Below are 15,523 nucleotides of genomic sequence, written 5' to 3'. Positions count from 1 at the left end.
ATTATAAGAAGGAGGCGGGAGAGTCAGAGCCAGAGAGACAAGACGTGATGATGGAGGCAGAGGCCAGAGATGGTACGCTGCTGGCTTTGAGGATGGAGGGAGAGGCATGAGCCAAGGAACATGGTGCCTCTGGAGACTGGAAAAGGCAGGAAACAGATCCTCCAGGAGGAAGGCAGCCTGCTGACCCCTCATTTAGGCCACTGACATTGACGCCGGACGTCTGACCTCCAGAACTGGGTGATGGTTGGGACCTTTGTGCTGTTTTAAGCCACTACATTTTGATAATATATTAGAGCAACAGTAGAAACTAATGCACTGTCATCAAAATTTCCATGAAACACGCTTAAGCAGTGTGAGAACGAAGATATTTGTGTATTACATTTAAGAAAAGCCAAATAGAAAGAATGATTTAAGTAGTATCCTAATAAACAGCTGCAAATACATCTTAACAAATGGAGAGGCCTCCATCCAGAAACTTGACGCTGATATTTATGTTGCCACTTAAAAGAGTAAGATGATCTATCTCCATTTTAGTTGCATTGTTAGGGATGTTTCAACATTGTGTTCTTGCTGGCAGCTGCAGCATAAACACATCTATCCACGCCCTCGCAGCTGGACTCTGAGTGTCCAAGAAAAATGGGCTCCTGCTGGCTTCTGGTGTGGCGGAACGGTCACTCCAGAAACACTTGGAGACTGCGCGACGTGGGCAGCATGGGTGGGGGGCGAGGAGAACTGAAGGAGGAGAAGCCCCCCCTTTCCTTCCTGTCTGCCTTCATGTGGTTGGGGTTGGGGGAGTCCCCAGAAAATGAAACCAACATGATGCAGGATGCTCTGCACCCCGAGTCAGGACCATGAGGAGGCTTGGGGAGCCCTGACCCCTGGAAGAGGCGCTCAGATCTGTAACATTCTCATCCTCTCTAAACCTGCAGAGGTGCTCCCCAAGGTGGGCGGGCGTCCTGCTCACACGGGGAGCGACTCCGTCAGCAGCACCAGGAGCCGAGGGTGTTCATGCCATGGAGCGAAGTCAACCCAAGTTCCACTGATGGCTTTTTTTTTCTTGTAGAATGTGAAATTCCCTTGGAATGCTGTTTTTTGTGGTGAGATTGGGTTTAATTGTTACCATTCCTCCTGCTTCTTACAAGAAAAACAAAATTAATCCATGGTAGCCTAGAAAATAAATATGAAAATTTCACACAGACTGTTGAGAAAGAAAACGTCCCCAGACTAGGCCTGGGGCAGAACGTTACTTCTCGTGCCGTCCTTTAGACGCCCTTCTAGAGAGAGCCCAGCTCCTGACAAAATGCACATTTTGTATGAATTTTGATGAGAAATGAGATTCTCCGCAACCGGGAGACCGTCCGTCCGCCCGCCCTGGAGCCCAAGGCCGCTCAGCCTGGTGGGAGGCCTCTGTTTACTTGTTTCATTTTAATTTAGTCTGACAGTGGTCGTGTAACCATCCTTTGTTCTTTTCTGTGAAATGTGTCTGCCAAGAAGAACCCGCGAACCGGCTTTCGTGAAATGGACGCTCTTGCTGGCCGAATGAATAGAAATGCGTGAAACGGACGCTCTTGCTGGCCAAATAGAAATGAAACTTTGCGGCGGGCTCCTGATCCATTCATCGGAGAAGCAGCATAAACACCTTATTTCGGTCTGAGATAGTCAATGTCATTTTTTTTTATGGTGTGACATTTTTATTTTTATTTTTTTCCCCAGCTTTATTGAGATACAATTGACACAGGCATTGTATGAGTTTAAGGTGTACACCGTGTTGATTCGAGACATTTATTTATTCTAAAATGATCCCCCCCATCGTGTTAGCTCACACTCCGTGACGTCACATGATTGGCATTTCTTTCTTGTGATGAGAACATTAAGGGTCTACTCTCTTAGGCACTTTCAAGAACACAATAGGGCATTGTTAACTATAGTCGCCGTGCTGTACGTTATAGCCCAGAACTTACTCATCTTATAACTGGAAGTTTGTACATTTGGACCAACGTCTCCCCATTTCCCCTACCCACCAGCCCCTGGTAACCGCCTTTTTACCCTTGGTGTCATTTTATAAAAGATTTGGACAGGGGCCAGCCTGGTGGCACAGGTGTCAAGTCCACGCACTCCACTTCAGTGGCCTGAGGTTCATGGGTTCGGATCCCGGGTGTGGACCTACACACCATTCCTCTAGCCATGATGTGGAAGGCGTCCCACATATAAAGTAGAGGAAGATGGTCACAGATGTTACCGCAGGGCCAGTCTTCCTCAGCAAAAAGAGGAGGATTGGCAGCAGATGTTAACTCGGGGCTGATCTTCCTCAAATAATCAGTAACTAAATAAATAAAAGGATGCACAGCTGGGGACTCTGCTGACCATGCACTAAGGCACCCCTCTGACGCGTTAGGGGGCTACACAGGGCCTGGAGGAGGCATGGGCCCTCTGAGGACACACTGTTGGGAGTGCATGAGGGCATCACCCCCAACCACGGCACAGGGAACATGCCACCTGGGTGATACCATTTTTAGACCTTATTTACTGACTTCTTGTTATGAATGGGTAGATTTTAGCTCTTTTACAGCCTAATTTCTCCTCTTCACCTTCTCAATATCGTGAGTTTTAATCAACAAACAGTGTTTATGGTATTTTGATGGAATAAATGCAGCCTAGAGCAAAGCCAGTGGTGTACTTTGAGTAGTTTCTTTTCTCATAGTGCTTTACATTTTTCCTGGCCTTTCTACGCGCCTCTCTTTTTTTTTCTTACACTATTTTAATCATATCCTCGTTTTTTCCCACTTTCCATCCTGTCAAGTGTATTAGTTTCCTGTGGCTGCTGTAACAAGGTAACACAAACTACATGGCTTAAAATGACAGAAATTTATTCTCTCCCAGTCTGGAGGCCAGAGTCTGAAATGAATATGTCGACAGGGCTGTGCTCCCTCTCCTGAGGCTCAAGGGGAGGGTCTTTCCTTGCCTCTTCCAGCTTCTGACCATTGCCGACTCTCTTGGGAGTTCCTTGGCCTGTAGCCACATTTCCCCAACCTCTGCCTCTGTCATCACACCGTGTTCTCTCTGTGTCTATCTGTCTCTTCTTACAAGGGCACAGCCCTGTTGGGTTAGAGCTCACCCCGACCATAACGCCTCACCTTAATTTGATACCATCCGCGAAGACTCTATTCCAAACAAAGCCACATTCACAGGGACGGGGGCTAAGACTTGGACATAGCTTTTTTGCGGGCACAATGCAACCCATAACATCAGGCACCCTATCGTTTTCCCCAGGGATTTCCTTTCCAGAGCCCTCCATACTCTGGCTCCAGTGTGGACCGGCTGCCCTCTAGGCCTGCTGGAAGCAAGTTACCTTGGATTTCCTGTCACTGTCCCCATGAGCTGGAGAGACTGCTTCAGGGACCCACGTCTTCTTCTTTCTTGGTTTATCTCCTCATTTTCCTGAAGCACGTCCTCAAGGAGCGTCCCAAGAAAAGGCGTGTGGGCAGGACCTCTTCTGAGTCTTTCCAAGCCTAAAAACATCTTTCTCCACCCTCACACCTGATGGGCAGTTTGGTCAGCGATAAATTCTCGGCAGAAATAACTTCTGCCAGCGTCTGGAGGCCCCGCTCTGCTGCCCTCCAGCATCTCGAGCTGCTGATGGGAAGTCAGCTGACAGTTTCGTTCTCGCTCCTCTGTGGGTGACATGTATTTTGTTTCTCAAAAATCTCTTAGGATCTCCTTTTTAATCCTCGATGCTCTGAAATTCACAGTGATGCATCTAGTGGGGTTATTATTATTACCGTTCATTTTTCTGGAGAAATTCTCCTCTGCTATACCTTTGATAACTTCCTCCCTCCGTTTTTCTCATGCTGGAATTCTCATTAGCCAACGTCCTCCAAGCTCCTCCACGATCCTCCGATCCTCCGTGTCTCCTGTCCTTTCTTCCTTATTTTCCATCTCCTTTTTCTACTTTCAGAGAGACCTTCCTCCCCTTTACCTCCAACCTCTGCTGTTGAATTTTTAGTAGTGACTTCATTTTAATTTTCTGGAAGCTTTTTCTTGTCCTGGGTCCTACTTTATGGAGGCGGCCTCTTCTCTAAGATGTTACTAGCAGGTGCCGTGTGTTGGCTAATTCTCCTCGTTCCTCGACTTCCCTGTTGCCTTCAGGGTCCTTATTTTCCTCTTTATCTTGGTCTCTCTCCTATGTGTCACCGGGCGGCCCTTGGTCACCTGCTGTCTTCAAGAACAAGATGATAAGGATCCAGCGGGACTTCCTGACCTCACACTGGGGCCCTAAACTCCAGAATGAAGACAGACTCTGCGACATTTGTTCTTCCAGCTCCTGAGACAGTCACCTGCCCGGGCCCACCCTGTCTCCTCCACAGCCCACCCTGGGAGCCTGGCAGAGCAGGGGTTTGGGAGTGAGGATCCCCGGCAGAGGAGGGCGTTGTGCCAGAACCCATCGAGTGTCCCCTGTCCCTTGGGGCTGTCCACTGGGTCCCCTAACACTCTGGCTAAGCTGGACAGCTTTTCCCCACAGCACAGGAAGCCAGAAGTTGGAATTTTCAAAACTTTAGGAAACATCAAGGAAGAAGAAAGAGGAAATTCTTTCAGAAGACGTCCACGGCTGAGAAACAGCCCAGCAGGCCCCTCTCTCCCTGGGGAGCCAGGCCGTGAATAAAGATGTGTTTACGCACAGTTAAGGAGGGGTTCCAACTCAGCCCCGCCCCGACCTTGACCTTTGCTGACCCCTTCCTCCTGACCTCTGAGTGTGGGCGGGTCCAGCTGAGGCTCTCCCACCTTCTCCTCACCCAGGGTGGCCTTATGGCCTTGGGCTGTCAGTACCTCCTACTGCCCACGCCTACATCGGCATCTGCCCGGCTGAGTCCCGTGTGTCTCCCAGCCTGCAGCTCTTCCCAGGCTCCCCGCTGGGCTGTCCCCTCCCTGCCCTCCTTGTCCAACGTCCCCTCTCTCACCAACGCTGGGACAACACGTCCTCCTCCCAGGCCCCTTGGCCCCTACATATTAATTCTTGCAAATACATTCTCTATGATGCAACCGCCTCCCTCTGCGGCCCAGCTGGCGACCCTGACACAGCTGGGCCTCCTCCTGCTCATTGTGTGCCCTGCTTCTTTCACAGAACGCTGCGATGCGAGGGGCTTCCCTGAAGAGGGAGGGAACCGGAAGCCAGCTGAGGACAGAGACGGTGGCCTGGCAGCCTCTTGAGTCTGGCGCCCAGCGTGGAGCAGGCACTCAGTGAACGCTGGCAGAGGGGCGGCCAGCGCTTGCTGGCTCCACGAGGCGAGCGTTGGCTGCAGGGGCCTGGGGTCAGGGCTGGGTGGGGCCCCGCCGAGGGGGCTTGGTTTCTGTTTGCTTCTCTTGGAGCCATGGACACAGAGGCACTGGACCCTATCAGCCGCGGTCAGCGTGCACATTTGGAATGTGCTTCTCAGGAAAATACATCCCAGTGGCCCCAGTTCCTTGCGGGCTGGGGGAAGAGAAATGTGTGCTGGTCTCCTGAAAATCTCTAGAATTTCTTCAGAGATTCCAGCCTACTTGTGTCCCCAGTCCTCGGGGGGGCCTGCCCGGTTCAGACGACTCTGACCAGCTTCTGCAGGAGTCCCCAGACGCCCCCTGCAACTGCAAAGAGGCTCTCGGGCTGGCTTCCACAGAAGGGGTGCCAGGCCTCCAGGGACGAGACTGGGACCTGGGGCACGGCCTGGGGTGCCCCCAGGGCTGTTGGCTCCAGGCTGCACCTGGTTCCTCCAGTTGGCCCAGTGTCTGGCCTGGGAACTGGCTGGCATCAAGCCCCCTGCAGAGCAGCAGCCATGGCTCCTCAGCCCCTGCAGGACGGAAGGGGCCCCAGGGCCAGGGTGAGCCAGCCGGCGCGTTCACCACGTCATGCCCAGCCGCAGGACCCCCAGCCTGCTGTCCTCTCCTGGGACCCGGCTGCCTCCCTCCCCAGGTGCCTGCTGCACTCCACCTGGCACTTCCCACCCAGACTTGTTCCCTTGCTCTCTGTAAACACACCTCCCCTGCCAGACCCTGCCGGGCTGGGCTCTGTCCCTAGTGAGGAGGCAGAGGGGACCCAGACATCACTCCTCTCAGGGCCGGCCCAGAGTGGGTGTGAGGCCAGGCGGGTCTGCATTTGAGAGGGACCGGGGTGGAATGGGGGGACGAAGTGGGGAACCACTCCCCCCAGGTGGAGGGCTTGGCCCTCATCCGTCGAGGTGCTGTTTGCTGAGCACCTGTGGTGTTGCTGGTGATGCTACGGGACAGGTGCTGTCCTAGGCGCTGGGGACTCCAGATGGAGAGGACAGAGTCCCTCATGGAGCTTGTGGCCTGAGGCAAATGCAGAGCGGTGTGGCCGTGAGTGCTGTGGGGAAGGGATGAGAGTGAGGGGAGCGGGGCCCCTCTGAGCAGAGACAGGCTGGAGTGAGGAGGGTGGGCCTGTGGATACCTGGGGAGCAGCATGCTGGAGACGGAACAAGTGTGGTGCAAGGGTCCTGGGGCAGGAGGACTCTCGCAAGCTGAAGGAACTGAGGGAAGGGAGGCAGGAGAGGGCAGGAGATTGGGGCTGCACTGCGGTGGTTTGGCCTTTCAAGGTGGGAAGGACACCTGCAGTCCTGGTGTTGAAGGGAGAACCGCAGGGAAGAGGGAGGGGGAGGGCTGGGAGGGAAATGGCGGGGCTCCGGGGTGCTCTCCTAGCGGCCCTCTCCCCAGGCTCCATTGCCGTGCGCCACCCTGTCCACCCACGCCCACATCGCAGCCTCCCATTCAGCCGCAGGCCTGTGGGTGCTGCGGACGCCTCCCTTGGGTCCCCCCAGAGCCTCAGACCCACTGTCCAACCACAGCATACCAGGCCCGGGCGCCGAGCCTGCAGCCCCGGGGGACAGTGGGCGTAGACAGGCGCGTCTCACTGGTGCTAGGAGCCGAGAAATGATGCCTGAGAACCGGGTGTAAGGAGCAACAAGCGTTCAAAGAGGAGGGTGTGTCTCCCACGGGAACACTGACTCCTCCTGGGGTTTCTTTTATTGCCTGGGGACACGGTTACACCCTGTAAACTGTAGATAACTGAGAGGGTGCAGCCGAGTGTCAGGAGTGTCATTCCCAGACTCTCAGCCTCAGAGAGACAGGTCCACGCCCTGACCCCCGGCACCAACAGATGCGCCTTATTTGGAAGGAGAGGTGCTGCAGCCGTAGTTAAGGTCATGGAGCCCAGGAGAGGAGGATGGCCGGCAGCCCGCCGTCGAAGCTGGGAGAGGCGTGGCAGGACGCTCCCTCCCCGCCCGCAGAAGGAACCCACCCCGCCGACAGACGCCCTGATTCAGGCGTCAACTCAACTCTCAACCTCTGGCCTCCGGAACGAACTGCCAGAGAACAAGTCTCTGTCGCCTGAAGCTGCAGCCTGTGTGCCTAGTCCCACAGCCCTGCACACTGACACAGCGCACAGATCCATTCTGCCCCAGGAGGGCCGACCCGCCGCGCCCCCTTCCCCCCGCGGGAAGGGCAGCTCCCGCAGGTGTGAACCACCCCCTGTCCGCCTTCCTTCCCCCCCCCCCCCCCCCCCCCCCACCCCCCGGAGACATTCGTGCCTTTTCGCTCCTCGTTTGAACTGGCTGGAACATGTTACCAGTTCCCTCACTAAAAGGGAGTCAAATAAAATCTGTACCATGCATTCCTTTGCTATCTGTATGAGAGTCATGCTTTGGCCACTTTTTGAAGATTATCTTCTAACTATTTAGGGATTGTGAAATAGAAACTTCTGGATATAAAATCCGTCTCTTGGCTGCTGATCCCAGCACCTGCTCCATCTATTTACTTATGATGTAAGAAAATAAGTCAGTCGAAGTGCTTATGGGGTGATGCCTTTTAGTCCCATGAGGCAGGTCAGCTTCAAATCAGAAGGAAATGAGCTCCGCCAGCTGGGCTGTTCAGGTCTGCTGCGGCCCCCGGATGTGGGCCCTGAGGAGGAGACACACACGGGAGCCTCGGGAAACGGCTGTGACGGTGCGTCCGGGGGGCCAGCTCGGGGGCACAGGGCTCACTTTCCTGATGTGGCAGCCCACCAGGCGAGGTCATGGGGCAGGAGCCCCCGCTGGCCCACCCGAGGACCCCCAGACCAGGGCGATGCTGGGGGCCGATGGTAGGCCTGTGTCCTGTGCTGGAACGCGGTTCCCCCTGCACCCGGGGCCTCCTCAGTGGCAGCGCAGGGAAGTCGCATCTGGTTCGTGGGCTGTGAACCTCAGGGCCTGCTGCACCTGGTCAGCCCCAGCCGCCCCAGGCAGCCAGCCGGAGGCCTGAGGAGGCTGCGGCCATGTCCAACCGCTGCTGCCAGCCCCTCCTCACCCTCCGGCACCTGCATCTCCCCACGCTCAACTCTCAGCTCCCTCAGTTCCAGGCTGTTGAAATCGAGAACGGCAGTGACCACATAGTGGTAATCCTAGCGGGTGTCGGTTGTAGGCTGGGTTCAGCATCACTCTGCGGGCCTCACAGAGCCCCCTTGGCAACCTCTGCCCTCTCCTGAGGCTCGTGACCTGGGCCTCCCCGCTCACCCTACAGTGGCCGGCCCAGCCGTGCCCCGCTGACTGCACATATAGTCACCTGAGGCCCGGAGTGAAGTCATTCACACTGTCCAGCACCTCCCATGAGACACCGAGCCCTGCACGGCACACTGGTCACCAAGGGACTGGCCACCACCAATGCCCCCATCTCTGCCGAGCCCGGCTCCCCCCAGCCCAAGTCTGCAGAGGCTCCCGGTCCACAGCTGCTCACAGGCGGCTGCCCAAGCGTTGACACCTCACTGCTGTTTCCTCCCCTCGATAAACGCACACCTGCTGGTTCGCTAGACTTTTCTGGAGGTGTTTTCCAAAGTTAGACAGCAGATTCAACTCCAGGGCACAGCGGGGGAGGGATCCGAGGTGAAGAACAACAAACAGACACAGCCTCTGTGCCCAGGAGCCGGCTCGCTCGCTCGCTCCCTCATCCGCTCACACGCTGGTGCTGGTGTGTTTGTCCTTCTCTCGCTCTCTCCTTCACATACTCGCTCAGATGTGCTCGCCCTCAGGCTGCCTCAGGCGTCTGGAGGATGGATGTGCCCCTCCACGCAGAGAGTAACCACCACAACCACCACCAGTGGCCTGGCTGGGTGACTCGGAACCCCCGGGGGCAGACGGCTCGGACACAGCTGTTATCTGGGGACACGGCCTCGTCTATACAAGTTCTCACCTGGGATGGTTTTGACCCACCACGCCTGGAGACATTTTGGGCTGTCACTACTGGGGGAGGCGCAGGTGGGGGCCGCGGTGCTGCTCAGCCTCCCACAGCCCGGCACGGAGAGCGATGCGGCCCCAAGTGCCCATGGTGCTGACGGAGGAGCCCTGCTCCTGAGAAAACCCTCCATTAGTTCTTGGGCGGTGTCTGGCTTGATGATGTCATTGGCGTCCACTGCCCTGTCTGTGAAGTGACCCTTACCTACCCACCTGTGACCGACCCTCTCCTGCAGGTCCCGCATGAACCCGCTTTTCTCCCTTTCCAGCCCCGATGCAGTGGGCCCACCGTCCACATTGCCTCCGCCCGGTCACTCTCTGCGTCCCTTCTCCCTCCCCGGAGAAGCTGTTCTCAGCCCCCCACTCCATCCTGGTGGCCCCTTGAGGGGGCTTCCTGCCCTTTTTCCTGGGAAACACAGCGTCAGAATGAACCCCAGAGGGTGGTGGCATTAAGGCCTACGTCCCTTGGTGCAGCCCTGGGCTCCGTCAGTATCTCTTCTGCTCCTCACACCACCCCAAGCCCCATGAGGGATGCCAGGCCTGGGTGACCCATTGGGGCCCAAATTGCCGCTCACTGTCTCCTGTGGAGGGGATGGGACCCTGTCACATTAGCTGCGCCTGGAGCCATGGGGAAGGCTCTGTTAGGAGCTGGGGCTTCCCTAGGAGGAAGGGGCCCCTGAGGCCCGTGTGAGCTGGGTGGGTGCAGGAGGGGAGGAGAGGCAAGGCTGGTGAAGGGACACCTTGGTGGGGAGCTTGTGATGGGTGAGAACAGGGCCTCTCTGAGGCCAGGGATGGCCTGAGCCCATGGAGAGGGGGCGGAGGGAGCCGCGGACCCTGACCCATCACGTAGGCTGGAGAGGCCGGTCTTGTCTGGTAGGTGGCGTGGAGCCCCGCAGGTTTGGAATAGGAGCACAACACAGCCATGTTGCTGGAAGGTGTGTGAGGCTGGACCAGGGAGGCAGGGATGCAGGCTCAACTTCGGGAGGCTGACCTGGAGGATGTCTCCCTCACGGGTGTCCACATGTATGTCCCTCTGTGTCCTCCTCCTGATCACACAGGGGCAAATCCCCCTGGTCCCACAGGCAGGATTGTCCTTAAGGAGTCATCCTGGGCATGTTATTCTAAATCTTGCTTTTTCGCATATCTCCAGGTCAGAGGATAAAGGTCTGGCTTATTCCATCACCACAGAGCAGGGCCGCTGGGGTCAGGACCACAGAGATGGGCCCTGTGGGAATCAAGACCACAGAGCAGGGTCTCATGGAGGTCAAGACCACAGAGCAGCGCCCCATGGAGGTCAGGACCACAGAGATGGGCCCTGTGGGAATCAGGACCACAGAGCAGGGTCTCATGGAGGTCAAGACCACAGAGCAGGGCCCCATGGAGGTCAGGACCACAGAGCAGGGCCCCATGGAGGTCAGGACCACAGAGCAGGGCCCCATGGAGGTCAGGACCACAGAGATGGGCCCTGTGGGAATCAGGACTACAGAGCAGGGCCCCATGGGGTCAGGACCACAGAGCACAGCCCCATGGGGTCAGGACCACAGAGCACGGCCCCATGGGGTCAGGACCACAGAGATGAGCCCTGTGGGAGTCAGGACTACAGAGTACGGCCCCATGGGGTCAGGACCACAGAGATGAGCCCTGTGGGGTAGGACTGTGGAACACAAGCGCAGCACCTGCACATGGACATCTGAGGTGGCCATTGGGACCTCTGAAGAACAAGGGCACTGACGGGTCATTTCCAGGCCTCTCTGTGGCTGAAGCACAGGGACATCAGCCACGTCAGACTCAGTCGTCTGGGAGCAGATTCTGGAAGAAGGCTCCCCGAGCCCTGGCCCAACCTGAGAGCAAGGTCCAGGCCTCTCTCCTCCCCTCCACCCCCGCAGGCAAATGGACCATTGACTCAGAGCCGTGGAAACCACCCCTGCCCACAGCAGGTGACCCCAGCCCTCTCGGTGGCAGGCCCCTCAGGGCTAAGAACCTGAGATTTGGGAGCTTTCCAACAGCTGGCGGAGGTGGTGTCAGGAAGGGATGAGCCCCCCCCATCCTGCTCACCCGGGCGGCGCCCTTCTGGACACAAATGCCAGTCCTCGGCCCGCCCCCCCCAGCGCAGAACACTGAGGGATGTGGAGCCTGTGCCGACAGGCCAGGCCGTGGTTGGCAAACCCGCAGGGTATTGTCAGCCACCTGTGACGCGCCCAACCAGAGCCCGGATGACCCAGGACCCCTGTGGCTGGAAGAGCCCTCCTTGGGCAGTGGGCTGAGGATTCGGACAAAACGACCCATGACCAGGACTGGGAACAGGAGAGGGGAAGCGAGGAACATTCACTGTGTCAAGGAGTGAACGGCTTCGTCAACTTACGATATGTTCCAGCTTTTCAAAGGAAGCCCAGCAACCTCAAGATAAGCCCAACCGTCCTCCAGCTTGGGGAACGGGCCGGGGGGGCCCCAGTCCCTGCTCACCACTGGGCAAGACCAGCCCGGGGGGCGGGGCGGGGAGCACAGCTACCCCATCTCCAAAGCTGCTCCTCCGCAGGCCTCCCCTGACCTCTGTGGGAAGAACGTTCCCGGTTTTCCCACCAGCTCCGGCGCTGGCCCAGGTCCACCCACTTAGGGAGATGACTGATGACCGAACATGCGTCATCGCTCCAGCAGGTCACTGCTCCTCAGCGGGGGGCGTGAATGTCATGGCGGCCAGGATGAGTGAATGAATGAAGGACACAGGGGGGAGGTTTGGACACATCACCTCCCCAGAAACCTCTTCAGATGCAAAGAAAAGGAGCCCTCCAAACCCATCACCTTGTTTGTTCTCTTCCAGAGCCCTGATCTCTCGCACATCATCTTGTCCGCCTGACTTGTGCGTAGCCCACCTGCACCCCCCAAGGGCTGGAACAGCTCCTGCCACCTGCTCAGCACTCAGTGAACATCCGTCCCCTCCTAGGGGGGTGGTGAATGAATGAATGTTGGGTGAATGAATGCATGTCGGGTGAACAAGCCAATGTTGGATGAACGAATGAAGGAGCAGAAGCCCCCTCCTGTGCAGCACCCAGAGTCCTGTGCCAGGACAGTTCCACAAGAAGAGAAATCTCTTGCATCTGGGACCTCACAAAAGCAAACTCGGGTGCTCAACTGAGAGTGATAAAAATAGAAGCCAAAAAAAACTTTTTTAACGAACTGATGGAAACTCCCTTCATCAAAAGGAGCCACTATAAGTCAAGCCACAAAAGTGATGTGTCCAGGAGCTAAAGTTTCTTGAGCAAACAATGCCATCTCTGGGGATTTCTCTGGGGAGAGCCTGTGGGAGAGGGAAGTCTCCTCAGGGAGCGGCAGACCTGGGGTCTGCGTTCAGGGCAGGTCCTGGGAAAGTAGTCCTGTAGGAAAAAAAGACACTGACAATTCCTTCCTGGATTTTGCAAATAAATGATGGGTCCCATGCGAAGGGTTGTATTTAAGGGAAAATGTCCCTGGTCAATTTGTACCGAGGATTTTTTTGGACAGAACAGTGCATTTGGATAGGAAAGGCAGAGATCCAGGTAAATAATTTGGGGAGGGTCCTGGGCTAAGAGTTGGGCATCAGAGACCAGGGAGCATCATGTGCTGGTAAACGGCTCTCCAGACAGAACTGAGCTGACACCCAGCCCTGACGAGCGAGCGACTGCCAACTTCTACAGTGTGAACACCCCTTACGGTCACTGCTGCCATTTGCAAGCCACCAGCCCTTTCACTCCTGGCTGCAAAATTCCTGAATCTTTAGTCACTGTCTCCCTGTGCCCAGGTCTGTGGCGGGGGTGGGGGGGTGGGGTTGGCCCAGAGATCCAAGCCACCAGGGGCACTCTCCCTGGTCAAGCTCCAGCAGGCTCGGCCCCCGGGTGTGAGAGCCACCTTAGACTTTGCACCTTAGGCTTGGGCCCAACTCAGTTACTGCCTTGGGTCACAAAGCCCCGGGGCCTCGTCTTCTCTCAGCAAAATCCTCATTCTGCTGCCTCTATAAGCTGCGCTCCCCGGTCCCAGGAGCCAGGCTCAGTGCTGCTTCCTGGAGCGTGTGCACCAGCAGTTCTCAACCTGGGAGGTTTGGAAATGCGATGCCTGGGGTCTTCTCCAGAGCTTCCGACATAATTGGCCGGGGATGGAACTTTGCTAAAAGCTCCCAGGCCGTCCTAACGTGACCCCGGGTGTGTATCAGCAATTTAATCTGCTGGGGGCACACGCAGGAGCCCGGGTGGTGCAGCAGGCATGTCTTGGGCACAGCGGAAAGAGGCCCCTCTGTGGAACCGGCAGACTCTCCCATTAGCCGTGTGATGGGCGGTGGGTTACACTCGGCTTCTTGGCCGCTGGAAGGGGCGATCGTGCTTGTCCTACCCGCATGTCAGTATTGTTACAAAGACCCACGAGCTGTGACTTCTAACGTGCAATGCAAATGCTAGTCGTTTGTGCTGCGGCTTGAGGAAGAAGACAATAGGCTAACTGGAGGAGGCTTGTTTTCAAAGCCGGGGGTGTCGGCGCCCACAAGCGACAGAGTGTGACAACCTCGGCCAGTGGGTGAGCACCTGCCCGGAGCAGCCACCATCTTGATCAAGGCCTTGATCGGGGCACAGCCTGACCTCTCAGGACGAGCTGGGGCAGACGCCCCTCCCTTCCCTCTCCCTCCCTCCGTCCCACCCTCCCCCACGGGCTGGACCAGGAGTGGTCCTGGGGGACCAATAGACATCCGAGGCCCCTGGGGTTTGGGTACAATCTCTTAGATGTTCTTGTCTGAATAAATGAGCCCAATCTTGTTTCTATGAAGTGACATCAGGTCATCAGCCTGCGAATCTGAAGGAGTGAGTCCAGCTGTTCTGGAATTTTTCCAGAAAGAAATTGCAGTCTTTTTGAAATTTGATATAAATCACTTAAAAACTCCTTTGGGAATTTGCCTAATCACATCCTTTGGTTGGCCGTGGTTTCCCGGCTAAACTTGAACCTATGTGGCCGCGTGGCCCGTGGCCCCCGTGTGCGCCTCCCTGATGACCTGCCGCAGGGACGCACATCTGCACATGAGATGGTAAACCTCGCCCGCTGGCATGCACAGGGCTCAGGGTGTCCCTGTCGCCTGAGAGGGACAGACCCTGGAGCATGGGTGCACATCCTGACTGGCCAGCGGCCCTGGAGAGGCCGTCTCTTGGGCCCGCACAGTGGGCAGCCCCAGGCACACTTCCTCTGAAGGACCACAGTGGGCAGGGGTCCAGGAGGGACCTGACGCCCCTTCCCCTGACCTCGTTGGTCTCACCCTCGTATGGGACACCTTGCAGCCTCTCTGGGAAGCTCGGAGGGGCTGAAAGCCGTGACTTGGGCACATCTCTGGGAACGCGAGTCCCTGTTTCACTTGAGCTGCACGCATGGAGCGGATCCCAGGGGCCAACAGGGACAGTCACTCCTCACTCTGATTAGAGGGTTCTGCCTCTGTGGGCCGGGCCTCCAAGGTCCTTCCCCCACCAACCTCCTGCTCCAGCCCCACGACAGCTGGAGGCTTGGGGCAGACCTGTTCCTGTCTCCACGGGGGGAGCACAGTCCAGTATGGGAAAATGCTGCCCCTTTTCATAGACGGCAGGCCCCAGCCCTGCAGAGAAAGCTCCTGGTCAGGAGAAGGACAGCAGTGTCAAAGGCAGACCTAACATCCTAATAGCATCCTGTCATTTTCCAACACACCATGCACCCTTTCTCATGCTGTCCTCACAGAGACCCCCGAGCTGGGCAGAGCACGGGGCACACCTGCGTTTTGCACAAAGGGGCTGAGTCACTTGGCCGAGCACACAGTGGGTAGAGGGGCCTGGCTGGCACCCCTATCTCAGGCCCTGGCCCCGAGCGGTGGCCACCAAGCTGCCCTCATACCTTTGCAGGAACCAGGGAGCGCCCACATTTCTCCCTGGTCTCGAGGGAGTGCCAGGCTGGCTCTGGGAAATCCTACGTGCTTCCAAGGGGCCTTTCTGACTTGACTTCTGGGGCTATGAAAGTGTTACTTCCTCTTTCAGACCCTACAGGCAGACAGGAAATTCAGGGAGGTAATTTTAACTAAAAATCTGTTGCTTTTTCCTCTAACTGGGCTGGGTTTTATTGCAATTCTCCCTGCGGCTTTTGGCCGACTTTGTCAAGGATGCCCCTGGCCACAGGGAATGTGCCCGATGGTTAAAGCCTGTTGCAGACCAGCCCCCAGGACCCGCCGCATCCGTCCTGGGTGCTTTATTCTCTCACAGCGGGTAAGGCATTCCTGGGTGTCTTCCATCATTAGGTAATGTTTT

Source organism: Equus quagga, unplaced genomic scaffold (genome assembly GCF_021613505.1).
Source record: "Equus quagga isolate Etosha38 unplaced genomic scaffold, UCLA_HA_Equagga_1.0 73442_RagTag, whole genome shotgun sequence".
Taxonomy (NCBI): Eukaryota; Metazoa; Chordata; class Mammalia; order Perissodactyla; family Equidae; genus Equus; species Equus quagga.
Note: the sequence above shows the minus strand (reverse complement) of the source record.